Raw genomic sequence first — 11,023 nt, 5'->3', positions numbered from 1 at the left:
TATGTCTTTTTATTGGGGAATTGAGTCCATTGATATTAAGAGATATTATGGAAAAGTAATTGTTGCTTCCTATTATTTTTGTTGTTAGAGTTGGCATTCTGTTATTGTGGCTGTCTTCTTTTAGGTTTGTTGAAAGATTACTTTCTTGCTTTGAAGGGCTGGATTCGTGGAATGATAATGTGTGAATTTGTTTTTGTCATGGAATACTTTGGTTTCTCCATCTATGGTAATTGAAAGTTTGGCTGGGTATAGTAGCCTGGGCTGGCATTTCTGTTCTCTTACTGTCTGTATAACATCTGTCCAGGATCTTCTGGCTTTCATAGTGTCTGGTGAAAAAATCTGGTGTAATTCTCATAGGCCTGCCTTTATATGTTACTTGACCTTTTTCCCTTACTGCTTTTAATATTCTATCTTCATTTAGTTCATTTGTTGTTCTGATTATTATGTGTCGGGAGGAATTTCTTTTCTGGTCCAGTCTATTTGGAGCTCTGTAGGCTTCTTGTATGTTCATGGTCATCTCTTTCTTTAGGTTTGGGAGGTTTCTTATATTTTTGGTTGTGAGCCTAGCCTTTAACGGCTGAGCCATCTCTCCAGCACGTTTGGGAGGTTTCTATCTATGATTTTGTTGAAGATGTTTGCTGGCCCTTTAAGTTGAAAATCTTCATTCTCATCTACTCCTATTATCCATATGTTTGGTCTTCTCATTGTGTCCAGGATTTCCTGGATGTTTTAACTTAGGATCTTTTTTGAATTTTGCATATTCTTTGATTGTTGTGCTCATGTTCTCTATGGAATCTTCTGCACCCGAGATTCTCTCTTCTATTTCTTGTATTCTGTTGCTGAATATCACATCTATGGTTCCAGATTTCTTTCCTATGGTTTCTATCTCCAGTGTTGCCTCACTTTGGGTTTTGTTTATTGTGTTTTCTTCCCTTTTTAGGTCTTGTATGATTTTGTTCAATTCCATCACGTGTTTGATTGTGTTTTCCTGTTTTTCTTTAAGGACTTCTACCTGTTTAGTTGTCTTTTCCTGTTTTTCTTTAAGGACTTGTAACTCTTTAGCAGTATTCTCTTGTATTTCTTTGTGCTATTAAAGTCCTTCTTGATGTCCTCTACCATCATCATGAGATATGCTTTTAAATTCAGGTCTAGCTTTTCAGGTTTGTTGGGGTATCCAGGACTGGCTGAGGTTGGAGTGCTGGGTTCTGATGATGTTGAGTAGTGTTGGTTTCTGTTAGTAACATTCTTATGTTTGCCTTTAGCCATCTGGTAATCTCTGCAGTTAGTTTTTATAGTTGTCTGTGGTTAGAGCTTGTTCCTCAGCTGATTATGTTAGCTTCTATCAGCAGACCTGGGCAACTAGCTCTTTCCTGAGTTTCAGTGGTCCGAGCTCTCTCTGCAGGCATGCTCCCCTCTTGCAGGTAATGTGCGCAGATATCTGGTGTTAGGACTTGCCTCCTGGCAGAAGATGAAGGCCTGAAACAGGGCCTGTCCCAGAAGCTGTTTAGCTTCTTTTGTCTGAACTCTCACCTACACAGACTAGTCTCTGAAAGATCCAAGACCAGAGATGGCTCCCTCAGGCGCTCTGGCAAAGCTCTCTCAGACAGGGTGGACACCTCTCCTCTGGCAGGGAAGGTGCCCCGATGTCTGGAGCCTGAAATGGCATCTGCCCCAGAATTTATGTAGCTTCCACCTATCCAAGAAGCTGTTAGCTTCTGTAGTCCACACTCTCACCTTTTCAGAAGAGTCTCTGAGGGGTCCAAGAACCAAGAAGGCTCCCCCAGGTGCTCTGGCAAAGCCCTCTGAGCGGGTTGGACACCTCTCCTCTGGCAGGGAAGTGCCCGGATGTCTGGAGCCTCTAAGGGGTCTGCCCCAGAAGATGTTAGCTTCTGTAGTCCACACTCTCACCTGCACAGACTAGTCTTGGAGGGATCCAGGAACCAAGATGGCTCCCCCAAGTCCTAGGCATTTTTTGAAGCTTCAACATATGTGTACCACTGTTCTTGTCACAACCTTTTCTTTGACAGTAGCAAGGACCTTCTCCTTTTTCTTCTTTCAACCTTTGTCTTGGCAGCTGAGTATTTCCTTTTGTACAAGGCCTTTCTGGAATGTATTCTATGTGTAGCAGGTCAGGAGTACCAGCCAATTCCTCTAACCAGGACAGGGTTTTAACTGGAATGGGGCTTCCCCTTCCTGGACTTTCTAACCTTAGGGTGACCCCTTTTGGCTGCACCAGCAGTCCGGGCACCAGAGGAGGCAGCAGCAGCAGCAGCAGCAGCAACAGCAGCAGCAGCAGCAGCAGCAGCAACAGCAGCAGCAGCAGCAGCAACAGCAGCAGCAGCAGCTGCTGCCTTCTTGGCCTCAGGTTTCATCTCCTTTGCATCAGGCTTCTCTGCTTCTTCTCCTTCATCTTATAAGATGGAAAAGAGCTTAATCTGCGATTTTTAAAATATCTCTGTCAGTTTTAATCTGAGTGATTTGTTTTAAATTTCATTCTTTCATTTTTTTAAGCAAAACTACTTTGTTATCTTATTTGCCTCAGATCCTTATGTATATTTAATATCCAAATAACTGATTCGGGAACATTTTTCTTCAAATATTTAATTGAAATAAAAATATTTGTTATTCTAAATATTTTATTTGTTTATTGTATTACACAAAATAAATTGTTCTTACTTGCATTGATGAAATAGGAGCAATCTTTTCAAAGTGATGTTTTAAAAGGAATGCTAAAATTATAAAACTTCATTATCAAAGATTGGGTGCTTTTTCCTGCAATCATACTGCTACTGATTAACCAAAAGTTTTGTAGGAAATTTTGGTCTATAGTAAAGAATATACTCATAACAATATAATTATATGTTAGCAAAAATAGAAGCTTTATATAAACATTCAGTTAAACCATTAATAATACTCAATTTTTGTCTGAAATTATTTATTTTAAGGCTTTGGGCCTAAATGAAATAAAATGTACTTCACATATTTTCTCATTTAAATAACTAAAATTAACTCAGGTTTCCCTATGTTGAACGCATTTGAGTGAACAAAATATTCAAGTGAAAAAAAGTTTGTCTTTCAGTATAACAGGAAAAGAAGATGCTCAACATGGAATTTCACATGTAAAAACTGCCAATACGATTATTGACAAGAAGAGAGTATCACTGGCATAGTGATATAGTGTGTTCTGGATAAAAATTATACATATGCTCTCCAGATGTGTCTTTCCTGGACATATACTCAACCTTATATCTTGAAGAATGATTTGTCTCACTGAGAATTGTGAATGGTGAATGAGCAAAGAAACTTCTTTTTAAAATTTCGCAAGAAGATATTTAGCCTGAAGCATTCATGTTGGACTGAAAGTCAAAAAAAGACTTGGGCAAAATGCAGTGCCTTATACATCAGCAACACAAAAGGAAATCTAAACACTTCACTATTCTTTTGTTCTTATAACAGTAGACATCCACTTAATCTCTGTTATCTGGTCTCAGAATTGGCTCATATGTTGATATTTATTATGAGTTCCCTATATCTTTAGATAAACACAAAGAAGAGAACAACCACAAGATAAATATCCAAACCATAACATCAACAAAAGCATATCTGCCATCTCTGCTAAAGGAATTTAATATAATGAAAAATAAAAGAGAAAACATGAGTGCATAAGACTCTATGTATAAAATATCTACAATGAAAATTAATTATGTTTGTTTATATTTTATAAACTATATCCATAATGTTAACAGATTGGTGCCTACTGGGTATACGGTTAATAATTTACATATAAAATTTTGTTTATTTTAGATAATACTTAAACCTCATTTGTTAAGTTTATACATGAGCACAATATGACATGTGTATAAGTTTTAAGTGGTTACAATATTTTCCTATGTCATGCTTTATTAAGCCGCTGAAGCATAATCACATCTTTGTGCCATAAGAAACATGAATTATGTATGCCCTTTTGATGGAATCTGACAGAAGCCATGATAACAAAATTATACATTGGCATAGTAGAACCCATCAGCAAAAAGAATTCAGTAATATTTGTCATTTAGGAAATGTCAGGATAGATATATGAATATTAGCATTGTCTATATTAGCTATATATCACCTATTGTCTATGGGCAAAAAAGTAACCTAATATGTTAAACATATTCAGTTCTTTAAATCTCAGGAAAATGTATAATGTTGAGAAATTTTAAAGAAAATCCAGCTGTATACTGATCTCACTTTAATCTATCATAAAAGAAAATATTGACGATTTTTTCTTGGATATGCAGCTGTCAGCACTCTAGCTACAGATATAGATTGACTTTATTTTTTTTATTACCTATTCATTTCCACAGCACTTGTTTCAAGAATAGCTTTTGCTCTGTAAAAGGGGCTCAGAGTGTGCTGTTTCCTCCAGTTGGTCAATAGATGTGTTTGGTACATATAGTATAAGAACAATACAGTACATATTGTATAAGATCAATACAGTACATATTGTATAAGGTCAACACAGTACATATTGTATAAGGTCAATACAGTACATATTGTATAAGATCAATACAGTACATATTGTATAAGGTCAAGAGAATGTATGTCTAATTTTATAAAATAGAAGTACTTCTATATTAACATTTATTTTTGAGGTCATATGTCTATAGCTCTAAGTATTCAGCTTTTCATGTATTTTCAGTTTTGTTAAGTATTTAATACTTCCAGTTTTATGCACTTTTATAGGAAAGGAATCAACCCTCTGTATGGTGACACAAGATACTAGAGAATTTTCAAAGGGTTTCTATGTTATGATTTTCTTCCCACCACATAGATGATAGTGGAATAATGTTTTAACAAATTAATATATTTTTCAGGAAATAATATTTAGATTACTGGCAGAACTTTCTTCTGTAGTTTTCAAGAATCTGATTACCCTCAATTTCACTGTTCAACTATTAGTATATGTTTAAAGGATGAGAGTATGTGTTATCAATAGAGTGCTTGCTTAGCATGTAGATGGCTGAGAAACTAGGTTCAATACCTAAGGCACACTAAACCTAATTTTCAATTGGATACTGGGGGAAAAATTTTATCAGATAGTCAATGAGTCTTCTGAATATGTTTATGACCATAGGCAAAATGCTACTTTAGCATAAATCAAAGAATGTTTATCTTATAACGAATGATAGTGAATGCAAAGGCCTTCAAGACATCAAGAATGATGGAAGAACTCATGAAATATTACCTTGAGAATATGACATAGTCATTGCAATCATGGTGTCAAAGCAGCTGATGTTACTGAACTGGCTGGGTCTGAAAAAGACCCATCCATAAATGGAAAAGGAGCTCACAGGTCTCTGCTATTCCACTGAGAATATTTGGTTACTAGTGGATTCTAGGAGAGGGGATAATTATCTTCAGATGTCTACACACTAGTTAGAGCACCAGGTTTCTCAGAATAGTTCCATATTTGTGGTTACATGGATGGTTAAATTAAGTGGGATACAAAACAATGCCAAAAGACATGTCAGCTATATATGGTAAAAGACCTGTGGGAAGGAATTGAGCTTGACAGGAGAGGAGGGAAATCTTGGGTGTGGATGAGGATGATCAGAGTTTATTAATTGCATGTATAAAATTGTCTATAATTAAAATTAATTAACATTTAAAAATAATTTGACAAGAATTACTATGACCCTACCATTTACCTTTACTGAAAACACACACATGTAAGGACAATGGTGGGTCATAAAGGCACGAAGATATAAATTGGAAAATTCAGAAAGAAGAAGGGAACAGACTGAAAGACCATGTAAATTAAAACTCTTATCTATGCTTGCTTGAGAAGAAGGATAAAAATAAAGACATTTTGTACTCTACAAAAGACTAAGTATGGGTTGGAAAAGCCATTAGGCAATGAAAGAAAAAATCCAGGTAAGAATAGTAGTATATATTTTGTAAGAATTTTATTTTTAAAATGAGAGGAAAAGTTAGTAATTAAAAATATATTCCCACAATTGAATAAAAAGAAATTTTAAATGTATGCATTATTAAAAATAATGAAAGAAAAAATTTCTCTAATATGTAATAAAATATGCATAGTTTGTGGGACTATACAAATGTTTACATAAATATATGCCAATAAATACTGGAAATATATATATAAATGAGTATGTGTGTATGTCTATACACATTAGGAACTTAGAACTATAAATTTTAATAGTGAGAGAAAAAGAAAACTAGGAAGGAAGATGATTATGTAATTATTACTTTTTTGCAAGTAAAAATCCTGAAAGTAACTTTAGGAGCTATAAAAATCCTTTAAATGCCCTAAATTCTTATGAAACAAATTTATTTGTTTGTTTGTTTAATGTATTCATGTACTTGTTTATTTATGTTGGTTTTTCAAGACCAGGCTGGCCTCGAACTCAGAAATCTGCCTGCATTTGGTAAAGAAAAATGATAAAAAAAAAAATATCTGTGAAGTCACAAGGAAGAATGTAACAGCACTTCAGATGTGTAGGTGGATGTTAATCAGAATAGAAAAGGCCAGTATGCTAGATAATTGTACATATTTTTGAAGAAATCTCAACAAAGAAGAATCCATTACTGGGTTTGCTTGTAGGCAAGGCTTTGGCATTTTCTTGATAGACAGGTGATACAGGAGGAGCCAGTCCACTATGTACAGCATCACCACGGGGCAGATAGTTCTATGTTGTTGAAAAAAGTAAGCTGAGATAGTTATGATGAGGAAGCTATTCACATATATATATATATATATATATATATACACATATACATATGTATATGTATATACATATGTATAGCAACAAGCAAACCCAGTAATGGATTCTTCTTTGTTGAGATTTCTTCAAAAATATGTACAATTATCTAGCATACTGGCCTTTTCTATTCTGATTAACATCCACCTACACATCTGAAGTGCTGTTACATTCTTCCTTGTGACTTCACAGATTTTTTTTATCATTTTTTATACATATATATATATATCATTTTTTATACATATATATCCCATATACCCTCTGCTTCAACTCTTTTCTCAGTCCCAGACATAGCTCCTGCCCTCACCTCTTAAAATGATGGATTAGGAAGTCGAAGTGAAATACACCACTTTTTCTCTTCATTGCATTTGTTCATAGTTTTAATAAGTGACAGACACTTTAAGACACCAAGGGAAAAACAAAGCTTAAGGACTAGTCTCTTCTAGTTTCAAACACATCAGTTAGTGGATATTTGAAGCTGATGGATACTGTTAAAAATTAACAATGTTTATAGAAAACAAAACATGTATGACTGAATGCTCCAAAGTGTGATGTCTTCATCAAACCCTTCTTCTCAAGGTCCAGAGATCTATGCAGAAGAGGTAGAACTGTTGTAAGAGTCAAAGGTTCTAGATGATGTCTTGCATACACAAAAGTACTGATACACATATAAACTCACACAAACTGTGACGTAATGTCCTAGTCCTGTACAGGTTCAAACCAAAGAAAAATTTAGTGTCACCCGCTCTGGTCGAGTCAGCTTCACAAGCCGAGAGACTTAAAAGTCACTCATGAGGCAAAGAGTTTCAAGGAAGCTCTCCTCTTGGAGTCTGGCGTTCTCTCTAACCCATACATTAATTTTCCATTTCCGCGTTAGTCTAGTGTATGGATCCACGTGCTTTCTTCCAGTATTATCCTATTATAAGTGCCTTTTAAGATTGAATTCTGACATAGCTAAAGCCTTCCACCAGTGTTCCAACAGTCCTAGAACGTCTTTGAGCAAGACCATGGGCTTGATATTTAGTAAGAATGTTGCTAATCAGAATAGCCTCTGGTATTACACTATCACTTAGAATAAAAGCCAAGTCACTCCCTTACACAGGAATTTACTATCACTGCGGAAGAAGAAAGTTTTAGACCAAAGGAGAAACCAGGATAGATACTTAGAACTATAGCGAAGTTACACCCCTACACACGTATTTACAATGGCCTAAGGGGAAGGTGGACTATACAATAGACTAAAATAGGAACTATGGCAAGGGTGCGAAGCCCTTGACCCTGGCTTCTAAGATTAGTGAATCTTAGGTGGAGCCCTTGTTGATCCCAGTTGTTGTCAATGAATTTTATCCCAGGTGCTTCCCGTTAGACCTTTTGTGTTTGTATTCCTGTTTTATGTAAGATTCTGGTTACCTCATTTGTACCTACCTTGCCAATATGTCACCCAACTTCCTTATTGTCTTCTGCATAAAAAGTCTGATGCTCAATTTAAAAAATATATTCATATCCAACACAACCTCTCCTGTGTGCATCTGTCTGTCAAATTCATTTGACGCTATGCCCACCCGCGACTAGAGACCCATTCCACGCAGACAAAGGGGCCCAGAGGGTCTGAGGCAATTTAGTACAGAAGAACAGAAATGGATGCAAAGTCCCACTGCTAACCAAGAAGCTACTTGCAATTGACACCTGCTGGCAAAGGGAATATCACTTTTATCTGATGATGTTTTACTAAGTATATGAACCACATTTAAAGGAAGAACTATACCTAGTAGTAGTTAGCCAAGAGAAAAACAAGCAAACACAAAGCAGGTGTTTCATATAGTTTTATTTTTTCTCATTAGATTTTTGTTTGTGCTTATTTTCATTTGTTTAGAGAGAGAAAGGAAGAACCAGTGAGTTATAGATAGAAATATAGACAGATAGATGATAGATTAGATATGGATAGATGAGAGTGAGAAAGAGAAGAGGGAACATAAATATGGGTAGGCAGGGAAGTAGTAAGGATGTATGAATAGTTGTGGGAGGAGAAATATGATAAAAATATATTGCATAAAATTATTTTAAATAAAAGGAAAAAAACTAAGCATATTTTTTCCTTTATGAACAACTAATGAAAGTATATCATTGTTGCTCAGTGGTTCCAAGCTAGATATTGTCAAACTTAATTTAGATTCTTTTATCAGTTAGATACCCCTCTACTGGATATGCAATAGAAGAGCTCTAACAAAGTACTGCATCTGGCAAAGTCATCCTGCATACAGACACTTCTTGACAGTAGGAATACAGAATGAAAGCAAATCACTACTGAAGTCTCTGTGACCCAAATTATTATGAGAGTAGATTATAAAAATATGAGACAGTTCTCTCTCATCTTTTCCTTATCCTCCACATCTTCATATACAATATGCAGTAACTTCAGAAACAAGGAAAGCACAAAGGAATCAAAGGCAGTGGTCCGGAGCTGAGCATGAGAGAGGACTTAACAGATAAGGAGATAAGAAGCGGAGGAAAAATCAGGACATCCAAACCGGGGAGGTGAAATGATCAATTCAGAGGGGAAAGAAGGAGGAAGAACAAATAACAATAACTTAATAAAGCTTCAAAGAATATTATTTTATCTTTACATAAAATTATTCAAAAGGCATGTGTGTGTGTGTGTGTGTCTATACGTGTACACTTATGCACAAGTGCAAACTTTAAAGAAAGCTATTCCACCTGGACTGACAATGTTTCTACAAGAACTAATAACATTGAAAAACCCCAGTGCTAGCCAAGAGAAGCCTCCTTCGGAATGATTAGTCAAAGTATTCCAAGTGACTTCCAATATAAACTATTGCACTATTTGGTTGTTTCTCAGAGGTTGAAGTTAGCAACTATTTCTGAAGATGCTGCAAACATATGATATAAACTCAGGTCGTTCAAGCTGGATCTGATTGGAGACTTTCTTTTCTATGATCTAGCTTCCGTGATAAAAGAAAATACTATCCAGCTGCCACTGGTAGGACACATTGGTTAGTCCTGTGTAACTTTGAAATCTGTGAATTGCAACAATGGTGAACAGGAAGGAAATCTATGTAGGTGCAATAGTGGAACTCAAATATTAGTGGTATCCCACAGCTGTGGAATTGGATCTAGCTCCCCTTCTATAGAAGAAAAATATGCCTGGTTCAAGAAACCTACCCAACTACACTGGGACTAGTGAAGTCAGGTAGTTTAGAAGAGAATCAACTTTTGCTGTTTTGCTAAAGCATAAAAATCTTAACTATGTCCCAAATCTTATTATTATATCTGTAGGTAAATTTGGCTCCCACCCTCTACAAAGACTCTCCTAACAGTAATTGAGACTATCATAAGAAACCAACAACTGGAAATCAAGAAGTATTGGGAAACTGAGCCCCTCAAAATATATCTGTATCACAGCTTCTGTATCAGTGGTTCAGAGAACATCATGGAAGAGGGAATAAAAGATTGTAAATGGCAGAACTCTAGGAGGTTAATGTGAAGTAGAAATTCTTACAAATGGCTGCCCAAATAAGACCAAATTAATGGCAATATCATAGATAGTTTAATATGGAAAAGGAAACATGTCATTGTGATTAAACCCTAGAAAAACAACTACTTGTAGGCAGATAATGACTGGCAGAGCGACTAAAAATGCCTTTCCCAGGGATGGGCCCCTTACAGTTATTTGTACAAAGTGGACAGACCTGAAACCATAAACACAAAAACAACAAAAATGGATTCAACAGATTGTATTTATAAATTTGTGCTTACAAATATTAGTATGTACTAATAATATCAAAGAAAAGTAGATTTTTGGTTTGCATTTGGACAAGGAATGTATGAGACAGAGTGTAGCATGAGAAGGCAAAGGACTGACTCTAGGAACAGAAGAGGGAAAGTGATGTAATCTTATTTTAATTCAAATAAATCACAGTGGCCACTTCTCACTTTCTTCCACTAAAGGGTTTCCTTTTTTTTCTCCTGTTAATTTTAATACATATACATATGCAATATATATACACATATACATATATATACATATGTATATATATATGTATATGTATATGTGTATATATATGTGTCTTAGTTAGGGTTTTACTGCTGTGAACAGACACCATGACCAAGGCAAGTCTTATAAAAAACAACATTTAATTGGGGCTGGCTTACAGGTTCAGGGGTTCAGTCCATTATCATCAAGGTGGGAGCATGGCAGTATCCAGGCAGGCATGGCATAGCAGGAGCTGAGAGTTCTA

General features: G+C 35.6%; 1 pseudogene; it reads right to left on the bottom strand.

The window, feature by feature from the left end:
• The window catches only part of LOC110310755, a 31,601-nt pseudogene that overhangs the window by 16,149 nt on the left and 4,429 nt on the right, over positions 1-11,023 (bottom strand).

This window comes from Mus caroli, chromosome 15 (assembly GCF_900094665.2).
Source record: "Mus caroli chromosome 15, CAROLI_EIJ_v1.1, whole genome shotgun sequence".
NCBI classification, from domain to species: domain Eukaryota; kingdom Metazoa; phylum Chordata; class Mammalia; order Rodentia; family Muridae; genus Mus; species Mus caroli.
Note: the sequence above shows the minus strand (reverse complement) of the source record. Positions and strands in the feature narration are given on the sequence as shown.